Below are 14,125 nucleotides of genomic sequence, written 5' to 3'. Positions count from 1 at the left end.
TCTGGGTGTAACTTATAATCGGTTCTCTGTACCCTCAGTTCCAAGTCCGTGGATCCTGTATTACAGTAGTATTTACTATTCAAAAATCCACGTACAAGTGGACCCACACAGTTCAAACCCGCGATGTTCAAGGGTCAACCGTATATACGAATGCGAAGGATTTCTAGTGAACAATACAATGGGCAACCTCCCATTATTAAATTCTTCATCTAGTGGCTACAACTTTAGGTTTTACTACCAGACTTCAAGTATACAATTGCTTTAAAAGAAAGGGGACAGCCGCTTTTAAAAAGGTTTTTAAATCACTAGTCCAGAAGATACCTTTATGCTTCAAAAACAGATGCTTGGATTTATTTCTCAAACTGTGGACTGGGACTCTAGAGACAGTAAGCTTATTAACAACAGGGTGAGGAAAGGACCTCTAAGGACTTGTCTAATTCCTTACTTAATGCATGAATGGCTTCTACAATGCACTGGAGCAATAGTCACCTAAAATCTACTTAAATATCCCCACTGATAGGGAAATCACTAACTCAAGAAAGCCATTCCATTTGTGATCTGCAACAACTGTTAGAAATGTTCTATGTGGATCCAACACCATGAAATCTCACTCAGTGCATATTCAGAGCCTATTACAGGCTGATGCTAAACAACTTTGTCTGCATTCTTACCAACCATCATGTAATGTTGAGTGGTGATTACACTTAATGAGACTAGAAATAGGTGATAATTAGCAATGTTTCATATCCCCATGGTTCCAGTTACAAACTGCTTCACCCAAACTCTCTGAACCTCAGTTTTCTCATCTACAAAGTAGAGGCAATAAACCTGTGTTACCTCCTCAAAAACCCTTTCCCCAGTTACCTAATTACCCTGTTTTATTTTCTTGTTAATACTTACCACTATCTAAAATTATCTTACTTGTTTACTTGTTGTCAACCTCCCCTCAACTGAAATAAAAGCTCCATAAAAGTACAGGACCTTATTTGTCTCATAAACACTGTCTGTCTACCACCTATATCAGAGCCCGGCACATACTGAGTGCTCGATAAATATACATGTTAAACAAATGAAATAAACATGTCTCCTAAACATCCCAGTTCCTTTAACTGTTCTCCAATTCTTGTCATGCTTTTCTGGATACACTCTAGTTTGTAAAAATCCTACTGGTGCTAGAAAAGCACAGCACTTGTAATGAAAAAACAAACAAACAAAAAATATTCAAGTATTTGTTCTGTTAATTATTAGCAATGTGAACTTTGGCATTTAATTCTCTCAAAAATTGCCTCCTGAGGCATAAAATGGTTAGAGTAAGAAGGTTTACCTTATGGCTTGAACAAGGATTAAGAGGAACAACCCAATACAACTAAAGGAATATACACACAAATGTTTAAAACTGTAGAATGCTCCTGGCAATACCATCTATAAGAGCAAATATAGATGTCATCAATCTAGATGCTCATCAGTAATTGTTTGAGTATTTATAGTACATCTATATAACGTGATGAAGGAGATGTTAAAAAGACTGATGCAGTTCATGAACAGATACCCATAATATTCTTTAATATTCTTAAGCAAAAAAGGCAAATTTCAAAACACTTTGTATAAAATAAAAGCCAACTTCTATTCTAAAATTAGACTACTGTGATGGAGAACCTAATATATAGCAAAGGGAACTCTACTCAATGCTCTGTGGTGACCTAAATGGAAAGGAAATCTAAAAAAGAGTGGATATGTGTATACGTATGACTGATTCACTTGGCTGTACAGAAACTAACACAAACGTTATAAAGCAACTATACTCCAATAAAAATTAAAAAAAAAAAAAAACAGGAGGGCTGCAACAGCCCCAAAAGCAATGCAGCCCAGTATAAGAGCCATATCAGTTTCAAAAAAAAAAAAAAAACAAAGATTATCACGATGGTTGTACAGGTCTGTAAACATACAAAAAAACACTGAATTATGCACTTTAAATGAACAAACTCTATGGTATATAAATTGTATCATACAGCTGTTAAAAATAAACCTTTTTATTTTAAAAAATTATATTTATGGATATTAATTACATATATATACATACATGAATATTTGCAGAAGGCCTGAGACAGGATGAAGTCCTGAAGCAGACCACTAGAGGCACAGTTTCCTGATGACTTCACCTCAATAATCAGTACTTTTGTGGTACAACTGCTAAATTAGTTATGAATCAATCAAATTCTACTTGACAAGCAGCCCACATTTCTCCATTTTGTAAAAACAAAAATAATGAACTTTGTCACTGTTACGTCTGTCTACAACATGACCCAATCTACTGATAATTATTTCATAAACGAAATTCGGCCTGATACATCTTGTGCTTTTATGAAGAAAGCTGGTCTCTAATGATAAGCATTTTTTCCCCTCAGCCTTCCCAGAATATTAATAGCTTACTAATGAATTTTTCTAGGTTTAACACTTAGCTCACCAGTCTAAAGTTGCAGAATCAACTCTCTACCCTTTCTAAAAGGGAAGATATTTTCCACTTCCAGTCTAGAACCTATCATTTCTCCATCATCAACGATTAACAACAGTGGTTGTGCAATGTCACATGTCAGTTCTCTCAGTATCTGGTTTGCACTTAATTTATAGCATCTAGGCAATCCTTTAATATCTCACTTATTTTGGGTTTCAACTCCAAGTTAGCCATCATTTTTTTTTTTTTGGGCCGGGCGGTGTGGCATAAGGGATCTTAGTCCCCCGACCGAACCTGTGCCCCCTGCAGTGGAAGTGCAGAGTCTTAGCCAACTGGACCACCAGGGAAGTCCTTAGCTATCATTCTATTTTTTTTTTAATTTTAAAAATTTAAAAATTATTTATTTATTTATTTTTGGCTGCTCTGGGTCTTCGTTGCTGCATGCAGGCTCTCTAGTTGCAGTGAGCAGGGGCTACTCTTCGTTGTGGTGCACGTGCTTCTTTCTCATTGTGGTGGCTTCTCTTGTTGCAGAGCACAGGCTCTAGGCGCACGGGCTTCAGTAGTTGTGGCACGAGGGCTTCAGTAGTTGTGGCTCGTGGGCTCTAGAGTGCAGGCTCAGTAGTTGTGGTGCACGGGCTTAGTTGTTCTGTGGCACATGGGATCTTCCCGGACCAGGGCTTGAACCTGTGTCCCCTGCATTGGTAGGCGGATTCTTAAGCACTGCGCCACCAGAGAAGCCCCCTAGCCATCATTTTATTATTATATTATTTTACCACTTCCAAGATCATTCTCCTTGATAGAGAAGAAAAACCAAAATAAGCATAGTTTTGCTTCTCTCTGTCAAGATACTACATTTGCCTTCCATCCCCCTAAAACAGAAACTGGTAAACAGCAGGCAGTGCAAAAATACCTGTTAAACTAATAAATGCAGGTGATTTATTCCTTCTTTTTACTCTTAAGAAAATATAATCTTGGTTTTTTTCTAATTATAAAAAGATGGGCCTTACTTAAAAATTCAAATATTATATAATTATGTAAAGTAGAAGTCCCTCATAAGCCCCTCCTTCAACAGAGAGAGAATCACTGTAGTAGGCTGAATAATGCCATCCCAAAAGATAATCACTTCCAAATCCCTGGAATCTGAAAATGTTATCTTATTTGGAAAAAGGGACTTTGCAGATGTCATTAAGGAATTTGAAATGGGGAGATTATCAACAATTATCCAGTTGAGCAGTACATGCATGGGAGGCAGGGGAGATGTGATACACAGAATAGGAGGAGGCAATGTGACCATGGAGGCAGAGACTAGAGGGTGCAGCCAGAAGCCAAGGAATGCTGGTAGTCAAAAGAAAGATAGAAATGGCAAGGAACTGCTTTTCTCCTAGAACCTCCTAAGGGAGAGTGGCCTTGCTAACAACTTGATTTTGGGCCAGTGATACTGATTTTAGAATTCTAGCCTCCAGAACTGTATGAGAAAACATTTATGTTGTTTTAAGCCTTCAATTTTGTAGTAATTTGTTACATAAGGCACAGAAAACTAATACAATCGCTATTAATACTGCATAATCTAACATATATTACTCTTAATCAAAATGGGATCGTAACACACAAAATATGATGTCATTCTTTTACATTATCATGTGACTTTACAAGAAGAGAATGTCGTGTTGACCAAACTTTTCTGACCAAAGAACTTTTTCCCCCAGAGCATTTTATGGGATTCATGCTCTATGTAATATACTTTAGAGAATGCTGGACCAGTGAGATTCACTCTAGTCCTATATTCTGTAACTCTGTACTTTGACTAACATTCCTAACATCCAAGTGAGTGCACAATGGTCACAGAAATGACTGAGTTCTGGGATACGTGTGATAATGGGTTATAGGTTTAAATAAATGATTAGTTTACACTTAGCTCTTTCATGTACATGCAGAAATACTTGTGAATAAGATATGATGCCTGGTATTTCAAAATAATTTGGTTTTGTGATGAAGTGGATGAAGATTTGGATGAGACAAAAGTGATAAACTGATGATTGTTGTAGCGGGTGATGGGTACATGAGAGTTCACTGTACTGTTCTCTTTACTTCTGTGTATACTTGAGTTTTCCAAAACCAAAAGCAAAAACATAAAGAAAATGAAATGACTATAGCGCTCTGTATCTTGGAATGGTTCTGCTACAAAATATTTATTTATTTATTTTTACATCTTTACTGGAATATAATTGCTTTACAACGTTGTGTTACTTTCTGCTGTATAACAAAGTGAATCAGCTGTATGTATACATATATCCCCCTATCCCCTCCCTCCTGAGCCTCCCTCCCACCCTCCCTATCCCACCCCTCTAGGTGGTCACAAAACACGGAGCTGATCTCCCTGTGCTATGCAGCTGCTTCCCAATAGCTGTCTATTTTACATTTGGTAGTGTATATATGTCAATGCTACTCTCTTACTTCATCCCAGCTTCCCCTCCCCGCCTTACAAATTATTCTTATTCAAATGCAAAGTACACTAAAACACACAGGATTTCTTTAAAGAACCATTAATTCTATGTAACAATATTGTTTCAACATTAGCTTTTCAAGGGAAATAACAGAAACATTATGTTTAAATGTTCATTTCAATTGTAATATGATCTGCATCACCTGATGTCAGAAATGGTGAAATGGAGGAAATGTGGCATGTCTTTATCCAATTGCTTTTGATTAATACCTGTGGAAGAGACTACACTAACATACTGCCCTCTATTTCCCAGTTAGTTGCCAAAGCCCCGCTAGTAGGTATCTGTAATGTGTGTCCATTCTGGGCCAAGGCAGTTAAAAGCCACTGTGCTTCTTCATCTGTTGCTTTCCTGCTTCAATGACAATCCAGGTCACATTTTGAGATGGTAGCTTCACATTATAGGGGACTGTGGGTCCCTAAGCCACTGGATGGCTTACTAACGACCCCCATTGGACTGTGTGTGAGCAAGATAGGAAATCTCTGTTAAGTCATTGATATTTTGGGATTTGTTACCACAAAACAGCCTAATATTATTGTGGCAATAAAGACCGTCAAAACAAGCAGAGTCTATTTATTCAGAGCTTGCTATTGGGAGGGAGTTGGCCACCGTCACTCGTGTTCAGCAGAGACTCAAAGGCAGGCAGGGAAGCGGAAAAAGACTTCAGGTATGCTCTAGTTGTAGGCTGCTGTCATGAGGAAGCTGGAGGCCAGCTAACTAAAAGTGGGACATCCTACGTGATTGTTTTGGGAAGCATATTTGGTTTTCTCTTGTTGGTCCTGAGAGAAGCTGGCATCTACTGACCAAGACTTGACTGTTTGGGACTATTGCTACTAAGACTGTGGGTCAGAGTTCTACTTTCATATATGATCTAGCCATTGTCTATTTGTATACGTAGTCTCTCATTACCCTAATACAGAAATTGGTACCTAGAAGTGAGGTGCCGCTATAATGTAGGCCAGTACGGCCAAGTGGTCAGATTGAGGGCTTCAAGGGAACTGATACTGGAGGCTGGAAAAATGGAGAACCATGTTTCACAGTGGCAAAATATTTGATAAAGTGGTTCGCCTGTTGTAACTCACAAGGTAACAAACAGCCTACTGAACTTGTAGTTCTATGACAAGAGTTTAGAAAAGAGAATCTCAGAAGTGTATGCTGGCTGCTATTGGCTATTTGGCAAAGCAATATAAATAAATGACAAGGTCATGAAAAAAAGCAGCTTATTTGCAAACAAAAATAGAAAGGGACAGAAAGGGTTCAGAAATTTAAAGTCTTGCAGAACTGGAAAAGCAGCTCGCTTTTAGACCCCAACATGAAGAGGTAGGATTAAAAGATTCTGAGCACAGATGCCCACTGAAACTTCTTGGCTGATTAAAGTACCTCAGTGGTTTAAAACAACAACAAAAACCAACGTTAAGGGTATGGCCTTCCCTCAAATAACCAACTGAGAAGCGAAATGGGAGTTCTCAAATCTTTGGATGAGGTTACTAACACATGTGAACTTTGGTTATGGTTACTGACACATGCAACTGACTGGAATTAAACACATCAGAAACTTTCTAAATTGAGGAAACTGTTTTGTTAAAAAAATTTTTTTTTGAAAAACCACTCAAGCTCAAACTAAAAAACCCTTCAACTATTCAAAATTTAAAACCCTTGGGCTCTCAACTCCTATGAGCAGTAACTTAGTCAAGAAAGATTTGCACCTTCCAAAGACCGACTATTCCCCCAAAGCTCACACTTCATAGGTGACCAAGGATGATTAAGGAAAAAGGACTCCCGGGAGGTTCTTGGAGAGCAATGGCCAACAGTTACAAAAAACAGTGGATGAGGGAGTTCCTCCCAGACAACTGAATCAAGGTCCAGTAAAGGAATCTCCCCTTCCTCCAGCGCTGGTTGCTTTCACAAGATCTGCCTATGGTGGTTTTAAAATTATTTTATCAGCAATTGCTATTTCTCATTCTTCTCCTTTTCTAACAGTACTGCTTATTATGCCCTCCTGTCTCTGTTTTACTATTGTGTAATGTGGTGAGTGAGTGGGAGACAAGAGAGCGAAGATAACTTCAAAGGTCTCTGGGCCAAGAGGAGCTATATCCGGACCTGATGAAGAGAGTACTGGACATATGGACCATAGGACCTATGAATCTAGCTACTGCTGATTAGGGCCCAACATGCTAGCAAAAGAATAACATAATACTATGAATCTCTTCCTAGGACATAAAGTATAGTGTTTTCTTGATTCTCAGATACATGCTTTTCCACATTTTAACATTTCTAAAACTGAGTATATCTTAAAATCAGTATTAAAAGGAATTTGCCAGCTCCAAAGTGGAGTTCTGGAATAGCAGACAACACAAATAGCTAACCTGACCATAAATAAAAGGCCAAATTTCCTTGTCACTTCAATTGTATTATTTTCACTGGCAGCACCACATGGTTGAATCTAGACCCTTGATTAATGCTCAAAATGTCTTCAAAAAGATTCCACTATAATGCAGCATTATGTACTCAGAAATTGTCATATAATAGACAATGCAGGACTTCCCTGGTGGCACAGTGGTTAGGAATCCACCTCCCAGCGCAGGGGACGTGGGTTTGATCCCTGGTCCAGGATCTCACATGCCGCGGAGCAAGTAAGCCCGCAAGCCACAACTCCTGAGGCCGCATGCCTAGAGCCCATGCTCCACAACAAGAGAAGCCACCGCAATGAGAAGCCTGCACTCCACAACAAAGAGTAACTCTCACTCGCCACAACTAGAGAAAGCTTGCGCTCAGCAACAAAGACCCAAGGCAGCCAAAAAAAAAAAAAAAAAAGACAATGCAATTAAAGGCATAAACAACTGCCAAATTTAGGTGAGATCACTGAATTTTCAAAGGTAAAAGTCTTTTATGAAGTACAAGCACTCAAATACCTGTCAACCCTTTTGAGTTACCTTCAGAAGAAGCTGTTTAATTTCTAACAATAACTCAACTGAGGAGAAAAAACAAAACTAAGAGTTTAAGCAAAAGGAAAGGAAGACAAAACTCCAGTATTCTTCGACGTGCCTCAAAATCATATACTCAATCATAAAGTCAATAAAGAGGTTCATGATAATTAACTGGGGTTATGAAAAGCAGCACGCCACCATGATGCTATCTGTTAACTAACTAAAGCCCAAAGTAAATCAGAAGAATTCTAGATTCTGAATGTGAATAAAGCTAAGACTCAAAAAAACTGAATGGTATACAATTGAATGGATAAATGTGTTCTATTGAAGGTTAGTTAAAAACCATGCTTGGGCTTCCCTGGTGGCGCAGTGGTTGAGAGTCCGCCTGCTGATGCAGGGGAAACGGGTTCGTGGCCCGGTCCGGGAAGATCCCACATGCCGCGGAGCGGCTGGGCCCGTGAGCCATGGCCACTGAGCCTGTGCGTCTGGAGCCTGTGCTCCGCAACGGGAGAGGCCACAACAGTGAGAGGCCCGCGTACCAAAAAAAAAAAAAAAAAAAAAAAAAACCATGCCCCTGAAAAATTGTTACTAAACAGATTGCTTGTTTTAGACTTAATGGTGTCCTGGAACTGAGGAAATATGACAATTCAACCTCATCTTTTTAAAATAACTATACATTGAATTACATCATGTAGACGTATCATAACTTATCTATCCCCTACTGATGGTCCTTTAGGTTATTTCCAATTTTTGCTATTATAAATAATGTTTTAAACAGTGATAACTTCAATTGTATTGGTAATATTCTAGTTCTGAGGATGGGTGGTAAGTTCATGGATGTTCATAGCTTACATGTATACACATATTCCTTCTACATATAAAAATTAGTTAATAAAAACTGTGGCAATAAAAATTCTTGTGCTGGGATTTCCACTACAGGCGGCACGGGTTCAATCCCTGGTGAGGGAACTAAGATCCTGCATACTGCATGGTGGTATAGCCAAAAATAACTAACTGACTAAATAATAAAGTGTATAATTCAATGGTTTTTAGTATATTTACAGAGTTGTAACCATTTAAACAATCCATTAAAAAAAAATTCTTGTGCACCCATTATTGAGCATTTCCCTTAAGATAAATTCCGAGAATTGGAATTGCTGGGTCAAAGAGAATGCATATTTAAAATTCTGATACTTATTGTCAGGTTGTCTTCCAGAAAGGTATACTAATTTACAATCCCTCCAACAAGGTATGGTTGACACTGGCATTAACAAACGTGAAACTGATATGTGAAAACTCTAATAAGTAAAGAGAATTTTTAGAAGAACACTTCAACACTAAACAGCTTACCTCTTTAACCCATGCTACACTGGTGCCAGATGAGTCTTCCTAATACATAGTTCTGATCATGTTACCTCCCTACTCCAGAACCCTCAATGATTCCTTTAACTTAGTTAAAGTCAGAGATCTGGGTCAAAGAGCAGGGTACAAATCCCAGTTCTACCAGTAACTACAATAGCTTTGTGATCTCAGCAAGCTGTGCCTCAGTTCCTTCATCTTCAAATGTGCGCAATAATAGTCCTATTTAAATAGGGTTATTTTAAGCATTAAATAAGTTTAATGCATGTCAAATGTTTAGAATAAGTGCCCGACTCAATAAATGTTAGTTATTATCTTCTTACTCTTTCCACTATCTTACCCAGATTCTAACCAAGCCAGATTACCTGCTCTCAGCTAATGTACTTTGTGCTTCTCTACTTTCATGTTCTTACTCTTCCTGTTCACTACTCTTGGAAGAGCCCCACTGCCATATTTCTTCTTGTAGAAATTATACCCAACCTTGAAGGTCCCATTCAAATGCTTCCTTCCTGAAGTTTTCATTGAACTGGTAGCTGTCAACCTCCTCTGAACTCCAAATGCACTTTGCACAGTCAAATAAAACTTATTTTTCCTACTAGATCACAGATTGACAGAGCATAGGTGTCTTGGGGATATATAGATATAAACAGATAGATTGATACGTATATCTATCTATCTCTATATATGTATATCTACCTATATATCTACATATATATATTTATAATTTCAGATGAGCAAATGGATCCAGAGAGGTAATGTGGCCTGCCTAAGACCATTTAGCCATCTCAACATCATGCTAGGAATGGACTTGACACATCCTGAACCAGCCCAGGGCTCTTTTTACCATACCTACATCTTGAGTTTTCCTAAGGGATTATAACTACTCACATTCTTTTAAGAGATACTTAAACTGGTTAGACTGAAAAGACAAAACCTCCATTTCTTAGAAAGTTCAGACCTTCATCAAATGTGAAAATGTGAGTCCAAACAAATATCACTGTCCAGCTTAGAAGAAGAATAGATCCCATTACAATAGAAGATTTCAAAGTGTTACCTTAGGTTGAATCAGGTTTTTTTTTTTTTTTGGGCAGTACACGGGCCTCTCACTGCTGTGGCCTCTCCTGTTGCGGAGCACAGGCTCTGGGTGCCCAGGCTTAGCGGCCATGGCTCACGGGCCCAGCCGCTCCACAGCATGTGGGATCTTCCCGGACCGGGGCACAAACCTGTGTCCCCTGCATCGGCAGGCGGACTCTCAACCACTGCGCCACCAGGGAAGCCCTGAATTAGGTTTTTAAGAAAGATGGCCTGTCTCAAAGGTTGACTAAATCAGTCATAAGAATAGCAACAGTAATATGTACTGTCATAGCACCATAGTCTTAGTTGTTCATACAGCAATATTCAAGAATCTCTGCATACTGATGACATCTCCAATTCAGTTTCTAAGAATTAACATCAAAAGTGAAAACAATCACCATATTTTATCTTCATGCTGAAAAATGACTGCCATTTCTACTTGATAAAAATGTTGATCAATGACTAAATAACTTTTGCGGTCTACAAAAATCCCCCACTAATGTAAATATAACATCTAGAACAAAAACTAAATAACCAGAGCTGAAACTGTTCCTAGACTACATTTACATAGAGTAACAAGGAGAAGCATTAAAAACAAAAACAAAAACTCAACCTACAGAAGGATATCCACACATGATATCAAAAATATGTAGCAGAAGTATTTTATTGTTTGCTTTTGAAGAGTGGCAAGTCATATTCAATAAATATTCAGGCATAGAAAAAAATGCGCCTTCCCTGGCGTGTACCATGATCTAGTTTCTTGCAGGAGCAGCCGATCAGAGGAACACAATGCTACTTCTTTTACTGTTAAATCAGTCAAATTCCTCCACTGCCTTAGGGAATCAACTAGCTCATTTGACCTGTCTGTCAACTTATTACAGAAATAACCTGAGTTAAATCACAAACGTAGACACCTTAGCAGAGAACATTCATTCCAATTATAATGTCCTACCGTTTCTTCCACATGGAGGAAATTTGATAAAAAATTCTTAATCCTCAATATATAATCCATAAAGGCCGGACAAGCTTCACATGATTCAAATTCATTTCCCTAACCGGAGTGAAACAATATTATTTGTGCGAGATTATACTTATTTCTCACTAGATTTATGAATAACTTCTACATGATGATATATTTTGAGTAATATTAACACATGGGTCAACAGACATTAAATTTTCTTCCCTTAGAAAAGAGCTTTCAATTGGAGAATGGGGTTAAATCAAGTCACCTGAGAGTCATTCTTTGTGATACAAATTCTTTTTGAAGTTATAATAAACGATGTTCCCTTAATTTCCTTTCCTTCTTTTTCTGTATTTACATACACACGCCTACTCCACAGAGATCCCTCCATCTCTCCTACCCCTTCCAGCTATGAACAGTACCCTATTTACAGTGGACTGTAAGTAGAAATTCCGAGAATTTCTTCAAGGTATATCCAGCATCGGGTCCCTCTGGGATGAAACAACTGCGTCTCTGTTACTGCGAATTTCCTTCAGAACTACCTTTCGCTTTTCCCACCTTTCGCTTTTCCCTCGTTCCTGAACACCGCTGACCCGTGCGTGTTGGGGATAAGGGTGGAGGTGCGAGGGAGTCCGCGCACGGCCTCCGACGACACCGGCTCTTCCTAGCCCAACCTGAACCTCCAAGGCCGCAAAGCCCGGGGCTCTTCCTCCAGCCCCGGACGCGGCCAACCCTCGCTTCCCCAGGGCAGGGCTCCGCTCAGGTCCGTGCAACCAGCCAAGTCGGGCCCGCACCGGGCCGGCCCGGCCCGCCAGTCCGTAGCAGCCCCTGGACCCCCGCCAGCGGGGATGGGCGTGGGCCCCGGCGGCCACCGCCCCGCCAACTCCGGCTCGGGAGAAGAGAGTGCGCCCCACCCGCTACGCCAGCCTCGGACCTACCTGCCGGGGAGAGAGGGGCTCCTGGACAGCGGCCACGGGCCCGAGGGCGGGCGCCGAGGCGGCCGGAGGCCGTCCCGGGGACTCCAAGTATACCCGGTGGGGCAGGGCGGGCAGAGACGCCGGGGGACTGCCGCGGGCCAGCGCGGCCCGTCGCGGGGGTCGCGGGGACCTGGCTCTCCCCTTAGCACCAGGCTGCCGCCGCCGCCGCCGCCGCCATTTTGCCTTCCACTCGGTGTCGCCGCCGCCGCACTCCGCTGCAGGTTTCCCGGATGTGGGCATTTCCCGGCGTCGCTTGCGCGGGGGCCGAAGACTGGGGGCTTCGGCCCGCCCGGCGACGGGGAGTGAGCAAGCCGCCTGCGGCCTCCCGCTTTCCGTAGTCGCCCGTTTCTCTGTGTGTCTGCGAGCGTCGCCTCTGCCTTGCGCCGCTCAGGTGACTCGCCCCGGCTGGTGGCGTCAGGTTCCCTCCAGCCTAAGCCCACTCATTTATTTCATTGTCTATCTCTTTTCAGTTGAACTCTTTCTATGGACGAATATAGGATAAAAGATGCACATCTGGAGGAGTTTAATTCTCAGAACCTCGCTGTGGACATCGGGATTTCTAGACGCTTTGAAATAAATTGATATTTGCTTAGCACTCTTTCCCCGAGTAAATCCGTAAGTATTTTCTGAATCAGCCAGATTAATATATTCTCGAACCAGGACAGATTAGGGAGTTTAGAGATTTTTTAATGTCAGCCGACTCGGTAGAAGAGGAAGTCGTTATTGCCGTAATTGGGATAATGGTAACTGCGAGAAGAGGTTTTATTTCTTGTTAGATTGAATTAGAAGTTTGGGATGGGATCAATGGTTGTATGATGTTTAAAGGTACCGCCCACCCATTGTAAAGAGCGCCTTTGCCAATTCTGCCTCTAGAAAATATATACACTTAGTATTTTCAAATATCTCATCCTTTTTTACTAGAGACAATTTTTTTAAGACTTTTTTCTGATGTTGAATTAGTTGCTGGCTACTGTATCCAGAAGTTCAAATGTGAAAACCTGTTAAAAGATTACATTCCACGAGCACTTGGTTGAAAATCTGTATTCCACAATCACAGAGTCTGTAGAAGACATGGCCCAAAGTGGCTGACTTAATAGCTCTAGGTCTTACTTTCTTCAGCTGGAGAACTAAGTAACCTGCAGGGTATCTTTCAGCCTCAAAATTAATATGAATTATATGAATCTAATATGTTCACAGGCCTGCTTGTCCTTTGTAGATGGATTATGTATCTGGAAGAGCAGACTGCCGCCTAAACCTTGCCACCTCTGTCACCAACCCTCAGAACTTCTTTATTTAAGCTCTTCATCTCTCTAAACCTAAAGATGGGCATCTCCAAAAACTACTGTCTTTAGGAGAATTCCTAGATAATTCAAGGACCTCAGTGAATGGCTCTATATATTAAGAGGTTTACTCCTGTGAAGTAGGGGGAGAAAAGAGCAGGGAAAGGAGAGAAGGAATGTTCAGGATAGAAGAACCAACCAACAGGATGAAATGTGGCTGAGACTGGGACTGGGTGGAGGTGAAAGACCAGGAAAATGCCTACTAAGGGTGCTGATGTCTGAGAATGGCAATACCTGCCATTGTGTTTGGAGGTCTTTGTGTTGTTGCTGTGATGGAAAACCGTTGGTCCAGCTTCAGCCTGTTCAACTCTTCAGTGCTTCATGGAAGAGGGATATTTTGATTTTGTTGTAGTTGTGTGGTTTTTGTTTTGTAAGTATAGTTGAGTTACAATACTGTGTTAGCTTCAGGTATACAGCAAAGTGAATCAGTTCTAAATATATGTATTTTTCATATTATTTTCCATTATAGGTTATTACAAGAGACTGAATGTGCTGTACCGCAAATCCTTGTTGCTTATCTATTTTATGTATAGT

Source organism: Phocoena phocoena, chromosome 12 (genome assembly GCF_963924675.1).
Source record: "Phocoena phocoena chromosome 12, mPhoPho1.1, whole genome shotgun sequence".
Lineage (NCBI taxonomy): Eukaryota > Metazoa > Chordata > Mammalia > Artiodactyla > Phocoenidae > Phocoena > Phocoena phocoena.
The sequence above is the reverse complement of the archived record's forward strand: the minus strand, read 5'-3'. Positions refer to the sequence as shown.